This window comes from Miscanthus floridulus, unplaced genomic scaffold (assembly GCF_019320115.1).
Source record: "Miscanthus floridulus cultivar M001 unplaced genomic scaffold, ASM1932011v1 fs_664_1_2, whole genome shotgun sequence".
In the NCBI taxonomy this organism is placed as follows: Eukaryota; Viridiplantae; Streptophyta; class Magnoliopsida; order Poales; family Poaceae; genus Miscanthus; species Miscanthus floridulus.
In genome coordinates, this window is record NW_027097083.1 from 39542 (window position 1) to 60000 (window position 20459).

The following is a 20459-nucleotide window of genomic DNA, read 5'->3' on the forward strand; positions in this document are numbered from 1 at the left end:
CCTAGGGTGCCTCAATTCAAATGGATTCCAAAAGGGTGAGATTTCTTGCACCCGTACTTTTTCAATTTATATGCCGGCAGATGCGTTAGAAAGGTTGCAGTTTCAAATCGTTTAGTTTGGATCTGGTCTTTTTTTTTATTTAGGATGGATCTGACGACCGCCTGTAGGTTGGCGATTAGAGTACCTGCCTATGTAGAGCAAAGACCAGATGGGCTCGATGATTATCATGTAACTGCTAATTTCATGCGTGTGGTGGACAAGGATACCTTCAATTGGATGGGTTTTTATGATTTGCTTGCTGAGGAGATAGTTCATGGTAAGGATTAAGCACAAGAGGTTACTTTCTTTGACAAAATCAAGGATGAGACAATGCACATAGATTCTGATTCTGCTCTGCTACATGCATTTGATGTGTATTGGGACAGTAGAAGGCTGCCACTAACTGTAGAGGTTGTTGACACTGGTCCTTGTTTATTACAGTCTCAAGTTTCTAATGCCAATGCATCTGGTGGTACTCAGTCTCTTATTAGCACACAATAGAGTTAGGTCATTTGTTTGCCAATAGCTATGATTCTGCATGTTGATAATCCAATAGCTGTTCATAATGATGAAGCTGATCATAATCCAGAAGCTGTTGATAATCCAGAAGGTGATGATAAATCCTGAGGTTGATACTAATCCAGAAGGTGATGATAATCCTGAGGTTGATGCTAATCCTGAAGGTGATGACAATCCTGAGGTTGATGCTAATCCTGAAGGTGATGATAATCCTAAGGATGATGCTAATCCTGATGATGACTGGGGAGAGTCTGATGAAATTGAGTATGTAGGAGTAGATGATGAGAAAGAGAAGTACAAGGATGTGCTCATTGATGATGCTGCTGAGGATGGCTGTGATTATTATCCTGACAGTGACCCAGAAGATGATGACCCACTAGGTGTGGATGATGAGAGGGGCTGTGAGGGTGTGCTGCATGTGACTGACATAAATAACCCTAAGATAGTTGTTGGTGTTACTTTTGAAGATGGTTTCTGTTTTAAGAGGCACATTAGGCAATATGCTGTGCTTAATGAAGTTGAACTTGCAGGTCCTTACAGTGAGTCATGGTGGTACAGAGCACATTGTAAGGCCAAGAGGTGTAGGTGGAGGATTCATGCATCTCAATGTCAAGATGGGAGGACATGGCAAGTATGTTTGATGTAGTTATTGATTCATTGTTAGATTCAGTGTTCATTTGTTGTTTACTAACTATTGACTTTGTTTCCTTGTTTGATTGATGGGTGCAGATTAAGAAGTTATCACATAAGCATAACTGTGCCAGCAAAAGCAAAGTGCAAAGGAATTGCATGGCTACCAATCACTGGGTCAAGGATAGAGTGATAAATTGGCTTAGGGAAGATCCAACTCTTGGGCCTAAAGTTTTGAAGGGCAAGTTAGAGGAGAATACTGCATCTAGGTGAGCTACTATGTTGTTTGGGACTACCAACAGATGGCCTTAGATGAGATATTGGGTGGCTAGGAGGATAGCTTTGTACATGTGTTTTCTTGGAAAAGAGAAATTGAGAAGAGGAGTCCTGGCAGTGTTGTAGAGGTTGAGTGGGATGTTGTGAATAGGAAAAGAAGATTCAGTAGGATGTTTGTAGCACTGAAGCCATGCATTGATGGCTTCCTTCAAGGTTGCAGACCTTATCTTGGCATTGACTCCATAGTTTTGATAGCAAAGTGGAAGGGGCAGTTAGCAGCTGCAGTAGGTATTGATGGGCACAACTGGATGTTCCCAGTGGCCTTTGGAGTATTTGGCATTGAAACCAAGGACAACTGGGAATGGTTCATGAAGATGCTACACAAGTGAAAGGTCCTTGTTTGGTTTTGGTAATTGAGTGACAACTTAGGTGGACTAATTGTGTTTATGTGAGATATACAGGTGATTAGTCTATAGGTACATGTGTGTGAGCAACATATGCCATGAAGGTGAAAATAGCTTGGAGATGTTGCAAAGCTCACACATGTGATGATGAAGGAGCTTAAATGCACATGAGACATGACATTGAGTCATGTGATCAAGGTGGAGAAGATCAAGACAAGACCTGGCTTGATGGACCAGTTGCAAGCGTGAATGGCAAGTTGAAGGCTTTGGAGTGATGGACCGCGTGGCGGTGAAGCTTGAGCAAGACTTGGCGTCGATGGACGATGGCAACGGTGAAGAGCAAGTAAAGTCAAGATCGATGAACCAATATGATCACGTGATGATATGAAGTGGATCATATCATTGTTGATCGTGTTGGTGCATGTGTTGCATCGACGTTGGAGGAGATGGAATGGAATACGCAAGGCAAAGGTATAACCTAGGGCATTTCATTTCACCGGTCATAGGTGTGTAGAGAAGTTTATGACCGGGTTTAGGATAGATGGCCGTACTATCAAGAGGAGCAAACTTGTTTGCATATCGGTCATCAGTGCCACTCGAGTAATCTAACTTTGCATCATCGCTAGGATCGAGTGGGGTGGCAAGTTGAGTGGCTAACATCCGTTGGGAAATGATTGTGAAAAGCTAACACATATACACATGGTGGTGTACACTTGGTGGTGTTGGCATATTTACAAAGAAGATGGAGTTGGAGTTGATGTGAATCAACTTGGTGAAGAAACTCCACCGGCGCCCTACACAGAAAAGAGGGTCTCACAGAGTGCACTGGACGCTGGCACTGGAAGTGATCGGACGCTGGCAGGGCACGTCCGGTCAGGCTGACGCATGGTGATGCAGGAGCTAGAGTATGACCGGACGCTGGGCTGTGTCCGATCACGTGCGGTACCTTACTGTAAATGACCGGACGTTGAGGGTCCAGCGTACGGTCAGTTGAAGCTGCCGCATCTGGTCAGAAGATGACTATTGAGATCGGAAGAATGCCGTTGAACGTAGGTGACAAATGGCTATCATCGAGCGACCGGACGCTGAGGTCTAGCGTCCGATCAACACGACCGGAGCGTCCGGTCGACCCGACAGTTGCCCAGTGAAGGAGTAACGGCTAGTTTAGCCCTTGGGGCTATAAATAGAAGTGGCCTTCGGCCATGGCGGGTGCTGAGCACCTTGGGGGACTTTGTGTCTATGCTTGAGAGTGCTTAGGAGCCCTCTATCTCACACATACTTGATAGTGATCATTCGATTGTGTGAGTGAGCGATTCTAGTGCGATTGCATCATGAGGTTGCATCGAGTGGCACTAGGTGATCAAGTTGCAAGCCGGTGGTGCTTGTTACTCTTGGAGGTTGCCACCTCCTAGACGGCTTGGTGGTGGTCTCTGTCGAAGCCCGCAAGAAGCTTGTGCGGCGCTCCAGAGAAGAGCTTGTGAGGGGCATTGTGCTCGCCCCGCGGGAGCCGTGAAAGCAACTTTAGTAAAGCGTGTCATTGAGCTACCCTCATTTTTGGGGTAGGTTCTTGCGGTGCCTGACGTGCGGGCTTGGCGGGTGATGCCAATTAGCCATCGAACCACCAAGTGAGCGGTCAACACAACGGGGACTAGCGTGTTGGCAAACACGTGAACCTCGGGAGAAAAATCATCGTGTCAACCTTGTTCTTCCCGTTGGTTTGCATCCCCGTTACATAAGCTTGCGTTTACTTTCATATACATTAAGCTTGTGTTGTTGCTTTGTAATTAGTTAGCTTGTGTAGCTTGCTAGTTACCTTCATGCTTGTGTAGCATAGAAGTAGCTCCCTTATGTGGCTAATTTGATTTGTGTAACCTTGTTAGTCACATTACTTAGTTTGTGTAGCTAAGTAATTGCGCTCTCTAATTTGGCATTGGTTGCCTTGTTATTGAGTATTGCTAGTGAGCTTAGTTGGCTTTGTGCTTTTGCTTACTATCATGTGTAGGAGCTCCCTTGTAGCTTAAAGTACCAGTGGCATATGTTTGTGTGACCTTGCTTCTAGAATTGGTTAGGAGAGCTCTAGCTAGCCCGGCACCTTTGTTGCTTGATTAGTATCTTTGCAAGGTGCTAGTGAATATAGATAGAGGGGTGTAGTCTTAGTTAGACCGATAGTTTTAATTCCGCACTTATTTCGGTTAGCCAACATGATTAAGTTTTAAAAATGACTATTCACCCCCCTCTAGTCGCCATCTCGACCCTTCAAGTTGTATCGGAGCCCGGTCTCTCTTTTGTGGTCTTCACCGACCCGAGAGGATGGCATCTAATGGGCTAGATGTTTGTGAGGCACATATTTTTTGTGGCACAAACTTTGCACTTTGGAAAAATCACATGCTTGATCATTTTTGTGTAAAGGGACCTAAATTTTGGTGGGTTGTCACTAGTGGTCTCACCCATGTCTTGGATCATAGAACTCTAACCAAAGCTCAAAGAGTCCTCTATGAATTTGATGCACATGCTTGTTATTTTCTATTGGATGCTTTACATTTTGATTTGATGAAGCAAGTAAACTACAAGGGGACCACTCGTGAGATATGGGAGTCCATCAAGGAAACCTTCAGTGATTCCTCCACATGGGATGATGGCAAATTCAAGAAGGAGGATGAGCCCAAGAAGGAGGTGCATGAGTGCGTTGAGCATAACCATAATATGGTGATTGTGAAAGATTGCTCCACCTCATGGTCAAGTGATGATGATGATCGATCAACTACAAGTTCACTTGACAAGGTTGATGATGGTGCCACAAGTGTTGTAAGTGATGATGCTACCCCATGCACACTTGATGGTGATGATGGTTCATGCTCAAGCCATGATTATGCTACTACAAGCCCATCCACTACACCACATTGTCTCATGTCACAAGGTGATACCAAGGTATCAAATGATGATGTGGTTGATCATGTTGATTCATATAATGAGCTTGTTAGTAGACTTGCTAGCATGACCATGTCTTTAGAAAATGAGAAAGCTAAAACATTGAAATTAGAAAATGAAAACTCATTTATAAAGAACTCTTGTGAAGAACATAAGAAATTACATAATGCTTATAAATCTTCACTTGATGAGCTTAAATTGAATCATGAGACACTACTTGCATCTCATGATGAATTATTAGAACAACATGCTTCTCTCATTAAAGTATTTACAAAGAAACTTAAAAACAATGAGAGTTCATCACATGAGTCAATTGATCAATCACATACTATCGCTAACCCTTGTGATGTAGGCAAGAAGTATATATCCACCTCTTGTGATGATTTATTAGATATGCTATGCTCTTCACAAATAGATGCTTGTTCTACTTCTATGTCTTATGAGACTAACCTTTTAAAGGAGAACAATGAGCTCAAAAGTGAAGTGAAGAAATTGAGCAGTAAGTTAGAGAGGTGCTACAACTCAAAAGTCACCTTTGAGCATATATTGAAGACTCAAAGAAACTATGGTGACAAGTGTGGCCTTAGCTTCAAGAAGAAGATGACAAAGGGCGAAAGAAAGAGAGAAAGGAAGATGAAGAAGCTACAACAAAGAAAGCTCTCTCATACCATGTGCTACCGGTGTCATGAAGCGGGACACCTTGCAAATGGTTGCCCAAACATTGAGAAGCTCAAGAATATAAAAGAAGAAGAGAGGCTAAAGCATGTCAAGTGCTTTAAGTGCCACACTTGGGGTCATCTTACCTCAATGTGCCTAACCAAGCAATTGGTGAAGCAACAAGTGAAGCCTCAACCAAAGCCACAAGTTGAGCGAGAGAAGACACCCCAAGTTCAAATCAAGATCAACCATAAAGATGGTGGTGACTTGATGATAAAGAAGAAGAAAACAAGAAGGGGTGAAAAGGCAAGGCATCCAATGCAAACTCAAAATGCCAAGATGATGAGCAAGAATGAAGATTATGCTCACATCAAGTGCTTCAAGTGTGAAAATATGGGACACTTTGCCTCCAAGTGTCCTACCAAGCTTGAGAAGAAGGCTCAAGCAATCCATGAGAGGCAAGGCAATGAGAAGCACCACATGAGCAAAGAAGAGAATGCTCAAGCAAAGAAAAAGTGCTACTCTTGCTGGGAAAGGAGACACATGGCACATTCATGTCCCCTAGGTGACATTTCTAAGCCTATTTCAATTGTTGATAATAATAATATGCTTAGGAAGTATGGCAATGGTACCTCATTGGTTGCAATTGCAAAACATCCCGCTATTCATACTAAGGCTATGCCTAAGTATGTTGCACCTAACTTGAGAGGACCCAAACTTGTTTGGGTACCATCAAAAAGTGGATGATTGATTATAGGTACCATCGGCATTAGAGACTTGATTCAATTGATCTCATATTGTTCATCATATGTTGAATCAAGTTATGAACTTTAGTGCACATCATTATCCCAATGCCATGACAAATTGAATGAAGTCTAAATGTGCTACAACATACAAGTGTCTTATTCAAGTTGTGGTGATTTATTGGATTATTTAATGGCTTGCAAATATTTGAGTTGAAGCTTGCTAGTTGGATGATCATGAGCTAACCAAGGTATATCTCTTGTTGATCATTTCATTTGGATGCATATAATTGGATAAATATGCAATGTTGCTTGCTATAAGATGATTGAATGGATAATTGCCTAGTAATCAAGTTTGGATTGATTTGTATTGGATAAATTCATAAGATGACATTTAGTAAGTGATTTGAATGTATATATGTCTTATGGAAGTATTCAAATAAGTTAGTTTCAAATTTGATTCATACATGATGAAGTATAGCTCAATTGCTTGAAATCTGTCCTATATTGAAAATCTAAGCTAGCTGTGATCATAGCCATGTTTGAATGATCAAAACCTATTTAATTGGCATGAAAATTGGTGTACATGCTCTATACTTATTGTATGAGATGATGTAGAAATTTCATGAAAATTGGATAAGAAATGCTTCGGTTTTGAAGTGGATCTTGTCAGCTATAGTGCAGCAGTTTTCAGCATATAGCAGTGGAGGAAGAATTGAAATATGGTAGCAATATAGAAGTCAAATGAAGCTCAAATTTTTACATCTTCTATATAACTTAGTAATGCACACCTCCACCAAATTTCGTGATATTTGGATTTGTACTTTGGGAGATATGCTTATGTCTTTGGAGAGTACAAAATCTGCTAGAAAAGTGACAAATATTGGATTAATCTAGAGTCACTTTGATTGAAAGGTCCTTAAGTTGGAAACATGTTTACAAGTGTTTGAGGTACCTAAGTTTGGTTTTGAGATGATCTAAAAGCATGACAAGCAAAGAGTACAAGGCTATTTGATTGTGGAGTGTACTTTGCATACATTTGGTACTCAAATTGGAAGATCAAGATCAAACTCAAGATGAAGTTAAAGTTTAAGTTCTAGTGACTATTGGAAATCATTTGGTAGAAACAAAAGAACTTAAACAAGAAGAAAGAAAAGGATTTAAAGAAGGAATCAAGGTTACTCATCAAGTTAAGTCCATCACTTGGATCAATCAATCAAATCATTTCAAGTGAGTATCAAGAATGGTTCTTGGAGAGAGGTCACTTCTCCCTAGTGTAGGAGCTTGCCGCCTATGAGTAGGTAAACCAAGTGTGGTACTTGGAAGGCTAACATGGAAGTGGTGATCTGAGGGACATTTAAGATGCTTAGTTGAAGCAATCAAAAGGATTGATCAAGAAAAGCAAGCAACACCCAAAAGAGAGTTAATCATGGTATTTCAAGTAGTATTTTCACATTGATGCTCTCATGCAAGCAAAGATCAAAAGATGAAGCAAGTCAACCACAACAAGAAAGTGCACTTGATCATTAGTGGTATTCATTTCATATGGGTGAAGAAGGGAATTCAAATTGGTATCTATTGGTCTTCATCAAGTTTATAATTGGACTTCACATTGCGAATTGGAGTAATGACTTGAAATCTATGTGACTATCATCTACTCCAATATAGCAAAGGTATCATTGAAATATGCATGATCATTTTATCCCTTACTAGTATGTGGTTAGTATATATAGTACATGCTTCATAGGATCATGTATAACAAATGAAATGTTTAAATTCATAGCCTACCACTATTGTTTGAATGATTACTTGATCTAGTGGTTAGTACATGAATTTGTTCATGAGCTAGTGAACCCAAGTACTTGACTTAATTTGGATTGCTAACAAGTGACAAGTACAACATTGGTAAGATAACCCTTGCAAGAGGTGTGAAGAAGCTTGTCATTGGTTCAAACTGAACTTGGAAGCTTAGGCAAATCATTTTAGTTCAAGTCAATCATAGAAGCTCATGACAGTGATAAGAGTACAAGCATAAGACAACAATGCAAATGAATATCTAGTTTGTTTCAAATGGTATCTAGACTCAAGTATTTTATCAAGAATCTACAAATAATGTCTAGATCAACTCACAAGTGATATCCTATAAGTGGTACTCATGAAGATAGCAAATGTTCAAGAAATGGTCTTTATTGATAAATCAAACAAGTGGTTCCATACTAGAAGATTCTTTCAAATAGTATTCACTTCCTACAAGTGGTATCTATACATAGTATCAACCATAAAAGACGATGGTTCCACAAGTGATCCTTAACTTTAAGTGATCATCAAATAAAAAATGCATCCCTCACCGACAAGAGCTTAAGTGTAAAAAAAGGATGACCCATACATAGAATGATAAGATACAAGTAGTACAAGTTAAAAGTTCAAAATGGTATCTACAAGTAGTGTCATTCCAACAATCAAGTAATGTCCATCAAAAATGTAAAATTCAAGTCTCAACCATCTACCCCAAAGTGCATACCTTTGCATCAATAAGAAGCACACCTTTTATGGAAATTGATGACAAAGGGGGAGAGATTGTACAAAGATATGAAAGCTTGATTGAATGAGGGAGAGATTGTACAAGGGGGGAGATGAGATATAAAAGAAATAGAGGTTGGACATGGACATGGACAAAGAGGGAGCAACATTCAACAAAAGAGATTGATCAAAATTCTTGGACAAGAGAAGCACACAAGTAGGGGGAGCAAGCTCATGAACTTGGATTGATTGCATTTGAAATGTGCATATTCATGTGCTTGCTTACATTGCATAAGCTTTCAAATTCAATATGCATGCTTGTGTGGTGTATGCTAGTTGTAGAACTTGAATGATGATTTGATAACTAGCATGCATAGGATGATAGCTAGACACTTAGTATGCTTTTCAAGTAATGCTAGTACCTTGCTTTTAATGTTGATCTCACAAGGTATCTAGTGTTTTTATTGCCAACTGATATCTAGCTAACCATGGTGCTAAGGATGAACTTAAAGGTGCAACTCCGATTGGTACACGCTTCAAAGGTTTATTCTATACACCTTAGCATCATTTAGTAGTAATTACTCTCCCATAATTTTAATCTATGCATATGTGCGAACTTCAAATCAAACATTCTAGCACATATGTAGGGGGAGCTAATACTACCATTTTGGGTTTGTGGTACTTGTCCAAAATTATTTTCACATGGTAAAATTGCTTGGGCAAGCAACATGAATCCAAAAGAGCTTAATTTCCATATCTTTGTAGAGTTGTCATCAATTACTAAAAAGGGGAGATTGAAAGGTCCTTGTTTGGTTTTGGTAATTGAGTGACAACTTAGGTGAACTAATTGTGTTTATGTGAGATACACAAGTGATTAGTCCACAGGTACATGTGTGTGAGCAACATATGCCATGAAGATGAAAATAGCTTAGAGATGTTGCAAAGCTCACACATGTGATGATGAAGGAGCTTAAATGCACATGAGACATGACATTAAGTCATGTGATCAAGGTGGAGAAGATCAAGACAAGACTTGGCTTGATGGACCGGTTGCAAGCGTGAAGGGCAAGTCGAAGGCTTTGGAGTGATGGACCGCGTGGCGGTGAAGCTTGAGCAAGACTTGGCGCCGATGGACGATGGCAATGGTGAAGAGCAAGTAAAGTCAAGATCGATGAACCAATATGATCATGTGATGATATGAAGTGGATCATATCATTGTTGATCGTGTTGATGCATGTGTTGCATCGACGTTGGAGGAGATGGAATGGAATGCGCAAGACAAAGGTATAACCTAGGGCATTTCATTTTACCGATCATAGGTGTGTAGAGAAGTTTATGACCGGGTTTAGGATAGATGGCCGTACTATCAAGAGGAGCAAACTTGTTTGCATATCGGTCATCTAGTGCCACTCGAGTGATCTAACTTTGTATCGTCGCTAGGATCGAGTGGGGTGGCAAGTTGAGTGGCTAACATCCGTTGGGAAATGATTGTAAAAAGCTAACACACATACACATAGTGGTGTACACTTGGTGGTGTTGGCATATTTACAAAGGAGATGGAGTTGGAGTTGATGTGAATCAACTTGGTGAAGAAACTCCACCGGCGGAGTGTCCGCTCGTAGAGTGCAGACAGTCCGACGGTGCCACCGGCGCCCTACACAGGAAAGAGGGTCTCACAGAGTGCATTGGACGCTGGCACTGGAAGTGACCGGACGCTGGCAGGGCACGTCCGGTTAGGCTGATGCATGGTGACGCAGGAGCTGAAGTATGACTGGACGCTGGCTGCGTCCGATCACATGCATCCGGAAACGTCCGGTCAAGGTCGGTACCTTACTATAAACGACCGGACGCTGAGGGTCCAGCGTCCGGTCAGTTGAAGCTGCTGCGTCCGGTCAAAAGATGACTATTGAGATAGGAAGAATGCCATTGAACGTAGGTGACACGTGGCCATCATCGAGCGACCGGACGCTGAGGTCCAGCATCCGGTCAACACGACCGGAGCGTCCGGTCGACCCGACAGTTGCCCAGTAAAGGGGTAACGACTAGTTTAGCCTTTGGGGCTATAAATAAAAGTGGCCTTCAGCCATGGCAGGTGCGGAGCACCTTGGGGGACTTTGTGTCCATGCTTGAGAGTGCTTAGGAGCCCTCCATCTCACACATACTTGATAGTGATTATTCGATTGTGTGAGTGAGCGATTCTAGCGCGATTGCATCATGAGGTTGCATCGAGTGGCACTAGGTGATCAAGTTGTAAGCCAGTGGTGCTTGTTACTCTTGGAGGTTGCCACCTCCTAGACGGCTTGGTGGTGGTCTCCGTCGAAGCCCACAAGAAGCTTGTGCGGCGCTCCAGAGAAGAGCTTGTGAGGGGCATTGTACTCGCCCCGCGGGAGCCACGAAGAGCAACTTTAGTAAAGCGTGTCATTGAGCTACTCTCACTTTCGGGGTAGGTTCTTGCGGTGCCCGACGTGCAGGCTTGGTGGGTGATGCCAATTAGCCACCGAACCACCAAGTGAGCAGTCGACACAACAGGGACTAGCGTGTTAGCAAACACGTGAACCTCGGGAGAAAAATCATCGTGTCAACTTTGTTCTTCCCATTGGTTTGCATCCCCGTTACACAAGCTTGCGTTTACTTTCATATACATTAAGCTTGTGTTGTTGCTTTTGTAATTAGTTAGCTTATGTAGCTTGCTAGTTACCTTCATGCTTGTGTAGCACAGAAGTAGCTCCCTTGCGTGGCTAATTTGATTTGTGTAACCTTGTTAGTCACATTACTTAGTTTGTGTAGCTAAGTAATTGCGCTCTCTAATTTGGCATTGGTTGCCTTGTTATTGAGCATTGCTAGTGAGCTTAGTTGGCTTTGTGCTTTTGCTTACTAGCATGTGTAGGAGCTCCCTTGTAGCTTAAAGTACTAGTGGCATAGGTTTGTGTGACCTTGCTTCTAGAATTGGTTAGGAGAGCTCTAGCTAGCCCGGCACCTTTGTTGCTTGATTAGTATCTTTGCAAGGTGCTAGTGAACATAGATAGAGGGGTGTAGTCTTAGTTAGACCGATAGTTTTAATTCCACACTTGTTTCGGTTAGCCAACGTGATTAAGTTTTAAAAAGGACTATTCACCCCCCCTCTAATCGCCATCTCGACCCTTCAACAAGGCTATTGGTTTCCCACCTGGTCTTTTTATTTCAAATGATGCAGGCAAAGAAATAGATAAGGTAGTTACCAAAGTCTTCACAAATGGTGTAGAGCACAGAGAATGCATGAGGCATCTTGTGAAGAATTTCCAAATGAGATTTAGGGGTGAAGTGTTTGAAAGGAACTTGTGGTCTGCATCAAGGTTCTATAGGCAAACAACCCATGATAGACATTGGAATGAGATGCTTAAGGCATGCCCAAAGGCAACAACTTGGCTGATGGACAATCATAAACATCTATGTGCAAGGTCAAAGTTCAGCACAACATGCAAATGTGACTATGTCACCAACAACATAGCTGAGACCTTCAACAGTTGGATCAGGGAAGAAAAGTCCTTACTTGTTCTAGAACTCATGGACAAGATAAGGCAATTGATCATGGAGAGGTTTTGCACAAGAGGGCAGTTGGCCTCAAAGTTGTCTGGGTTTAAGGTTTTGCCTCATGTCATGAAGGAACTACACAACAAAACAAGAAATCAAAGGTACACCATTAACAGGAGTGGCCCAATGGTGGGAGAAGTAGAAGGTGTGAATAAGGACCTGGTTCCATGGAGGTTCATTGTTGATCTAGAAAAGAAAGAGTGCACATGTAGAGGTTGGCAGTTAACTGGTTTGCCTTGTGTGCATGCCATAGCTTTCATTGACACAAGGAGGGTAGAATTGGAGGACTTTGTGGACCCTTACTACTCTATAGAAATGTTCAAAACAGCTTATGCAACTGCTGTGCCACCTATGCCAGACAAGGAAGAATGGGAAAAGGTGGACATTGGCTTCAAACTCCTTCCTCCTCAATGTAATAGAGTAGCAGGAAGGCCAAGGAAAAGAAGGATGGTTGATGCTGAAGAAGGTGGGTCAAGCAGCAAGGGCAAGAGAAGGTGTAAAAGGTGTGGTGGATTTGGCCACCTCCAGAAAACCTATAATGAAACTGTCCAAGACCCTGATGCACCACCACCTGCACCACCAAAGAATAGGAGGACTTACAAGCCAAAAGTGATTGAGATTATAGAGACCACAGATGATCCATCTAAGAAGAAGAAGAGGAAGGCCTCCTCCAAGAGGAAACAACCCAAGAAGAAGAAGGCAACTCATGTTGACCCTACACCTCCTAAACAAGCTACGCAATGCGTGATCCATCTCTTGCCTTCATTTTTCACTTAGTTTACTACATCTTAACCACATGTTTCATGTTGCAGGGTTCCAAACTCCCTAGTCACTAGGACCCAGGCCAAACACCAAGTGGCAGATAGCCCAAGGCCACTGACTAGGAGTTAGGCTAGTTCATAGCTGATATCCAATCCAAGAGCTGGCATTAGGAGCAAGAGGGTCCTGATGGACTTCTAGGCACTACAAGCAACACTGAAAGAGAAGAAAGATTTTACGACTTCTGTGACTTCTGTGCTTTTCTGTGTTTTTATAGCTTCTGTGGCATATGAGCACTACCAGAACAAACAAAGACAACTGGAGGGCCATTTAGCTTGAGAACTTGTAATGTATTGAACTTGGTATAGTAGTGAACTGGGTATTGTAGTGAACTTGGTATTGTATTCTAGTGAACTTGGTATGCTTGTTATGCCATCTACCTTATGATGCTAATGTTGCTTGTTGTATTGAAGTTGGTAATGATGAAAATGTATTAAACTTGGCAATGTCAGATAACTGCATTTCATTCATTTCACAAACATTACAAAGCCAAGTTCATGCATTGTTATACACCAACATGCACATGGCAACAAAGCTAAGAACTCCTACAAACACACTGGCCACATTCATCCACCTATTCACTCTCTGCTCTCCAACTATTCTACTCATAGCAGTCGTCTGAGTAGATACAACATTGGTCAGGTTCAATAGAGAATTGTCCAAAGCCTTCAAGCCTACCCTCGCTGCAGCAACATCCATGCCATCTCCTGCGCTCGATAGCTTCCACATGAAGAAAGCGCACTGGTCGTTGCCCTGTTCACGCCGAAGAACACAAGATTGGGATGAAACTCTAGATCAGGATTTGAAAAGGCCAAAATGGACAATAAAGAAATGAAAATAACTCACCCAGTCCTGATTCCTGCAAATATAGAAGTGCTTGTCTAGGTTATTTTGGGTTCTAGAGGTCCGTTCCACAACGGTCGCCATCCTGTAGAAAGGGCACAGTGGTTGTGCCTCTCTCATTCCACGCGAAGCTGTCGAGGACGAAGCGCCCGAGCCTGTCGCCATCTTGAACCGGCCTCTGCTTGCCCTTTCCTATCGACGATGCCCGCCCGCCAACGCCGTGCCCGCCTGCCCGCCGTCGCTGCCGCTTCCTTTATCGCGGAGACGGGGAAGGAGAGTGAGACGAGGTCTGGGCCGATTATTATCTAGTCCAACCAGACCAGGTTTGGGTTGGACCCAAATGTTGCTCAGGGGCACCGGATGTTTATATTGAAAATTTCTCTCTCCTCTACCGGTGCAAATGAATAAAATATGGGGCACGGTGTCCTATGGTAAAATTGCAATAAACCAGAGTGTGTTTTAGCAAACAGCTCCACCTTGGGTGTCCGTTAGCAAATGACCACCAATTTGGGTGTCCGCTAGCCAATTTTGCCATATATATGTCGTGTGTTTTTCTCGTTAGTTTAGCAAGCTGATTTGATGGGTGCTTAATCCTACTATATATTGCTCGCTCGTGTCGGTGAACATTTTCCAAGGACAAGAAAGACCCCATGCACATGCATGGACCTTGTATGCAATGTTGCAGCGTGGGATATATATCATCTGATGACAACACATATATATGGTTCCTTGCATATATGGACCGTGAAGGGATCATGACACCTAATAGAAGAGAGTAAATTATAATTTATAAAAAAGAAAAAAAAGTCTAAATTACTGTCAACATGTTTGGCCTATGTTCAGATAACCCTCTAAACTAACATTTAATTCAATCTACTTCCTCCAACTATTTAAGTTGATCTAATTTACACCTTAGTAAGAATTTTGTTTTTTTCCTCTATGTATAAATTGCGTTTTAGTTTCAATTTTTTTGAGGTGAAAGGTTTTCATCATTATGTTTTGTATGATATTATATCTCTAGTGTTAATTCATCACTAAATTTCCTAAGCTATCAAAAAAGTGGCAAAAGTTAAGATATATTTTTTTAACATAACTTATGATGTCTTCTATCACATCACAAAAAAATTATATTAAAACTTAACTTATACATAGACAAAAAATAACAAATTTAAACTAGACCAATAAAATAGTTGGAGGAAATAAATTGAACCAAATGTTAGTTTAGTGGGTTATCTGAATAGGCCAAACTTGGAGGAAGTAATTTGGATTTTTTTTCCTTGTAAAAACAAATGGCCTCTAATTCTACTTATCAAAACCTATGCAAGATTTCTATCTAAATGTGCAACTAGGTTTTGTTAAGTGTTGCTATCTTACTGCAAAAGACTTACGCAATCTAAATTTTAGTCCTATGAACTAGCCTAACAAGCTAAACTAGAAAGGTAAGCACACAACCTATGTAAGCAAGTAAAGTGGGATGCTTAAATGTGATATCAAGAAGCTCATGCTCCTCCTTGATCCTCGTTGGAGCCACTCACAAGGATACCCGACCCAAGCTCCCAGTGGGGTAACTCCGTAAATAGCCCATGGTCCTTCCTCACGCGCAAGTGGACCCCGGTGGCCATCTTCCGTATCGCTCCCCACCGTCTTCACTATTGTGTTTAAGCCAAAACATCGTGGGTCAATGCATGGCCCTTTCGTACATGCTCAGCGGCCTCTCCACACATTGAAGGATCTCGCAAGACTACAAGGCCCTAGTGTATTAGCAATGGTGCATGCAAGTACCACTAGTAGAGAAATGGGTTGCAGTCCCGGTTGGAAACTGGCTTTAGTCCCGGTTTCTCAACCGGGACTACGAATCCGGGACTAAAGGTCCTGGCCTTTAGTCCCGGGTCACATAACCGGGACTAAAGGTCCATCCTCAGGAGAAAAAATAAACGAAATTGTAGGGAGACCTCTCTTGCGATGTGTGAGATTCGAACCCAGGACCTCTTTCCTCGCGCATAAACTCCTTACCAATTCAGCTGTATGCCACATGTGACAGGGTCCTGGACACTCTCCTTTTGAATTGACCTATGGGGTACCTTTAGTCCCGGGTGGGAAACCTTTAATCCGGGTTGGTAACATCAACCGGGACTAAAGGTTGACCTTTAGTCCGGGTTGGTAACACCAACCGGGACTAAAGGTGGCTTGCTGCGAAAGCGTGGACAGGGGCATTTAGTCCCTGTTGATAGCTCCAACCGGGACTAATTCTTCCTTTACTCCCGGACGCAAAAAATACCGAGACTAAAGCCCAAAATCGAAGTGGATGAAAGGTCATTTCTCTACCAGTGTACCGGGTGGTAAGAGGTATGCAAGCCTCAGTAAACACTTAGCGTAAACCTAGAGCAAGCACTAAAGTGGTAGTCTAACTAGCCTAAACACTTTACAAAGCATCTACACTAATCACATATGTGATCTTTAAGCACTTTGGTGACTAAAGCAACTAGAGAAGAGCCTCAGCCTCCTATACCTTCATTAAGCTCCAACACACCCCAAATAGCCAGCTATGGGGGTATATTAGGCTCCCCTCGAAATATAGTTGTTGGGCAAAGGCTGCAACTTCTGCAGACTCATCGGAAAGATCCGGTCGGGTTACCGGAGACATCCAGTGCCTTGCCACGTTGAATAGATGTTGTCGATCGTTGCTAGCCTGTGATTCTTTCTCCAATGTTACTCCGGCGCTGTCACCGGAGAGATCCGGTGACCACCAAACCTTCTATAGAACTGCTGGGCACCGATGCTTTCTCTGATGCTACTGTCCCGATATCACCAGAGTTATCCGATGGGTGAGAATTGTTTTTGCAGAATTGTTTCACGCTCGCTGCATTCTCCAATGCTTGGCAACGCCACACCGCCGGAGCTTTTCTTTCCGGTGGGTGCTTGAAGACTGACTGCGGGGTCCTCTCGACCGTTTTCTTCAGTGCCTCTGTCTAGGCAGCAGCGGAGCTTTCCGGTGCTTGCGATTTGATTGGTTTTGCTCTAGGGATGTAAGTTCAAATTACTTTGGGTTATTGGGTCGATTGAAAAACTTGTTTAAATGAGCTAGAATGGCATTTTACCTAGTTTAAATGAGGAAAGAAATAAACTAAATTTTATTTGACTGTAATTTGTTATTAGCTGAACCAAAAAGACACCATTAGGTAAGGCAGATCTAGGAAGTACTACTAGATGGGGTTTTTCTCATCACCTTGTATCTCTAATATCTAGTTTTAATCTTTGTAGAAGGGGCTTCGCATTTCGAACTGCGGTAGGAAGGCTCGAGCCCAATCGACCCGGTGCATGTATGGCGCAGGTTTTGGTCTTGATGGTTATCTCAGCTGGTTAGATGGCTGACTAGGATTACTGATTATTAAACCATGTTATTAAATGGACTGTACGTACTGGGCTAAGTTTTGGCATTGCTGATGGAAATGACAAACAAGAGCGCACCAACCGACCAGGTTTCATTTGTTTGAGCTTCTTCATCAACTAACGATTCAACGTCGTCTCAGATTCTCAGTATCTCACGCTATAAAAAAACATCTTTTGGACACTCCTTCGATCGATGGCAGCACAAGACATGTTTATATGGAAGCGTGTCGAAAACGTTTTTTATATATACAATTAGTTTTAAATTAACTAGTGATGAAGCAATGCAAGCTGGTTTCATATGCTTAATACTACTATATTGTTAGCTCGTGTCGGTGAGTACGGTCACGCGCTTATAATAATAAAACACTCTAACAGCACGTGTATGGTTTGGAAATCTCCTGCTTGTTAACTGGCAGACAGTGATGTAACTTGTACCTAGCTACTTCCTCCATTTCAAAATAGAGGACACTGTTTATTTCTCGGTGCAATAATCTGATTTATCTTTTTTTGTGTGTGTGAAAAAAACATGAGTTCCTGTAGAAGGTCCACTCATTGATTTCCGTGTTGTTTCTTGCGGGAGCACCGTACACATACTGACACGGTATTCAGAAGATTTGCAGAGGTTCTCAGGCTTCATACATGATTATCGAATGTGAGGCGCTAATTTAAGGAAACACGGAAACGAATCTTCGAGCGAATCCAACGTCCACCGGTGCGTGCGCAGCTACACCCGGTAGCAGGAAATCATGATCACACACACACACACACTGAACGTCGCTCTGCTCGTAACAATAAATCATGATCACATCACATCAAAATACTTTCAGATATGAACTTAATTATTGATACTAGTTTCTACCATAAAATGAGATAGATAAAATGTTGAGGTAATTGTAGATCAAAGATTATAATACTAATTAAGCAAAATTCAAAAAATTTAGTAATGCTAACAGCTAACTTACTTAGAACTTACCCAAGCCCCTCATTCTGCAATTTGACCTCAGCCTCTTTGCACTTCACTCAACACGTACTTGATCTTGACATCATGCCTCTGTTATTACAAGAAGGAGAGAACCTTTCCAATGTGTGGAGGTATATAAATGCAGTTTCGTGCCTATTCCATATATACCAGAAAAACGTTGAAACTATTTACAACAACACAAAAAGATGTATGCATAGCATGAACACACACTATCTATTTGATTCAATTTCAAATCCCTCTTGGTACCAGCTCACTAATAAATCACGAGAAATAATGTCATGAGATTGGACAAACATAATTGTCTAATAACTACAAGACTAGATAACGCAAGTGTTTAAATATTTTAGGAGCCATGTAGAAAGTGCTCAGCCCATGTGGTGATTTCATTAATTTTTTAGATTTGCCAACTAAATCTCTTGGATGTGCTCATAAAGATAGGATGTATACACACGTTCATATCACGATGAGTGTGAATGCATGTTTATGAGTGCTCATGTTTTATAATGTGATTTTCAAAATAATACCCAACCATATATAGTGTATCCTATTGTATACAGAGGGGCACATACAATGATACTCCTAAAACAATTTCCATTGGCGCCTTGTTTAGATGCCATCCAAATTCCAAGTTTTTTCACTCTCTCTCCATCACATCAATTTTTAGCCGCTTGCATGGAGTATTAAATGTAGGTAAAAAAATAACTAATTACACAGTTTAGTTGAAAATCACGAGATGAATCTTTTGAGCCTAGTTGGTCCACGATTAGACAATATTTGCCAAATAAGACGAGAGTGGTACTATTTATCGGGTTCAAAAAATTTGCAAAGTGAACAAGGCCTGGTGTCCCTTTTTTTTATAGGAGTCGTAGTGGTAATTGGTTTCCACAAGTATAGCAAGCTAGAGGGGCTCTCGTCAAAGCCCACTACTAGAGATAGCTTTCTAGAAGCGGACGACATAACAACTTGACCTAGTTCACTTGAATTTATCAGGCGGTTTATCAGCCATACTTCAGCTTATTCTCTCTCACAGAACACTATTGAATCAACCGAAATCAGCCGTGAAATGTACCAGCCAAACAGTTCCCATCCCTAATGAAAATGTCCCTATTTCTAACCGTGGTTGACATAAGTAACTGCTATTAAAAATGGGCATTTTCGCAGGCAATCGCTTCAGAAGACCGACCGTCGGAAATGGATGCATTGTCAGATGCAGTCGTTTATGTGATCCACCACTGAAAACCATTATCACCGAACATTCAAAAGAAATGGTTCTGATAATGATATCAAAAAACAACTTAATGGTGGGATGGTAAAGATGGCTTAAGCGAGAGAAGCGGTCCTAGCTTTGAATTCTAGAAAACGCACACGCATTTATTTTGACAAGAAAAATTGCCGCCTGACTTGCTATGCGTGACTGAGAGGTTGCTCGGTGGGAATTACAACACACTATTTAAATGGGTAGATCTATCCATATTGGAATTACAATCGCATTTTGGGATAACGATTTCAATTCGGGACATTTAGTAGAAATAATTGTGGGGCTCAACCGATTCTGTAACTATAACATATTAGGGTCCTGTTCAGTAGAACTTTTGTGCTTTTGATTCTCAAAGGAGGTGATTACTGTGCTGAAAGTGATTCTCAAGGATAATGATTAAAAGTGACTCTGTGCAGAAAATGAATGAGAGAGCTAATCTTTCATTTTAGATATAATTGCTTCATGATAAATCACCGTATACATTTGACAAAGATCCTCTTGGAATTGGCCTCGGAGCGCTGCTCCAAGCTCTGCCAAATAGGCCGTGAGTACTACATTTCAAAAGATTTAGAAAGACATAATCATCAGCCTGTTCAGCTGGGCTTATACGATCGTGGATTATAAATTGTAACAGTATTTTTCTCTCACATCAAATCAGCCAACAGTAAATAATCCACGATCGTTTACGACGAAACAAACAGGGTGCATAGCATTTTCTGCGGAAGGAAAAAAAAAGGCACGTGTACTTGAGAAATTCAGAGAAGGGGGCTAGTCTATCTAGTGTCTAGTACATGCAATATTATTTTGTTAGCTAACTATGTAAGCTTGTACTGAATGAAGTCATGAGATATATAATCATATATATTGTCTTGCATGGTCAA

The 20459-nt window shown here is 41.6% G+C and overlaps 1 pseudogene; it reads left to right on the forward strand.

The window, feature by feature from the left end:
* Positions 1 to 369: 369 nt before the first annotated feature.
* On the forward strand, positions 370 to 13379 carry LOC136532600 (uncharacterized; annotated as a pseudogene).
* Positions 13380 to 20459: the final 7080 nt, after the last annotated feature.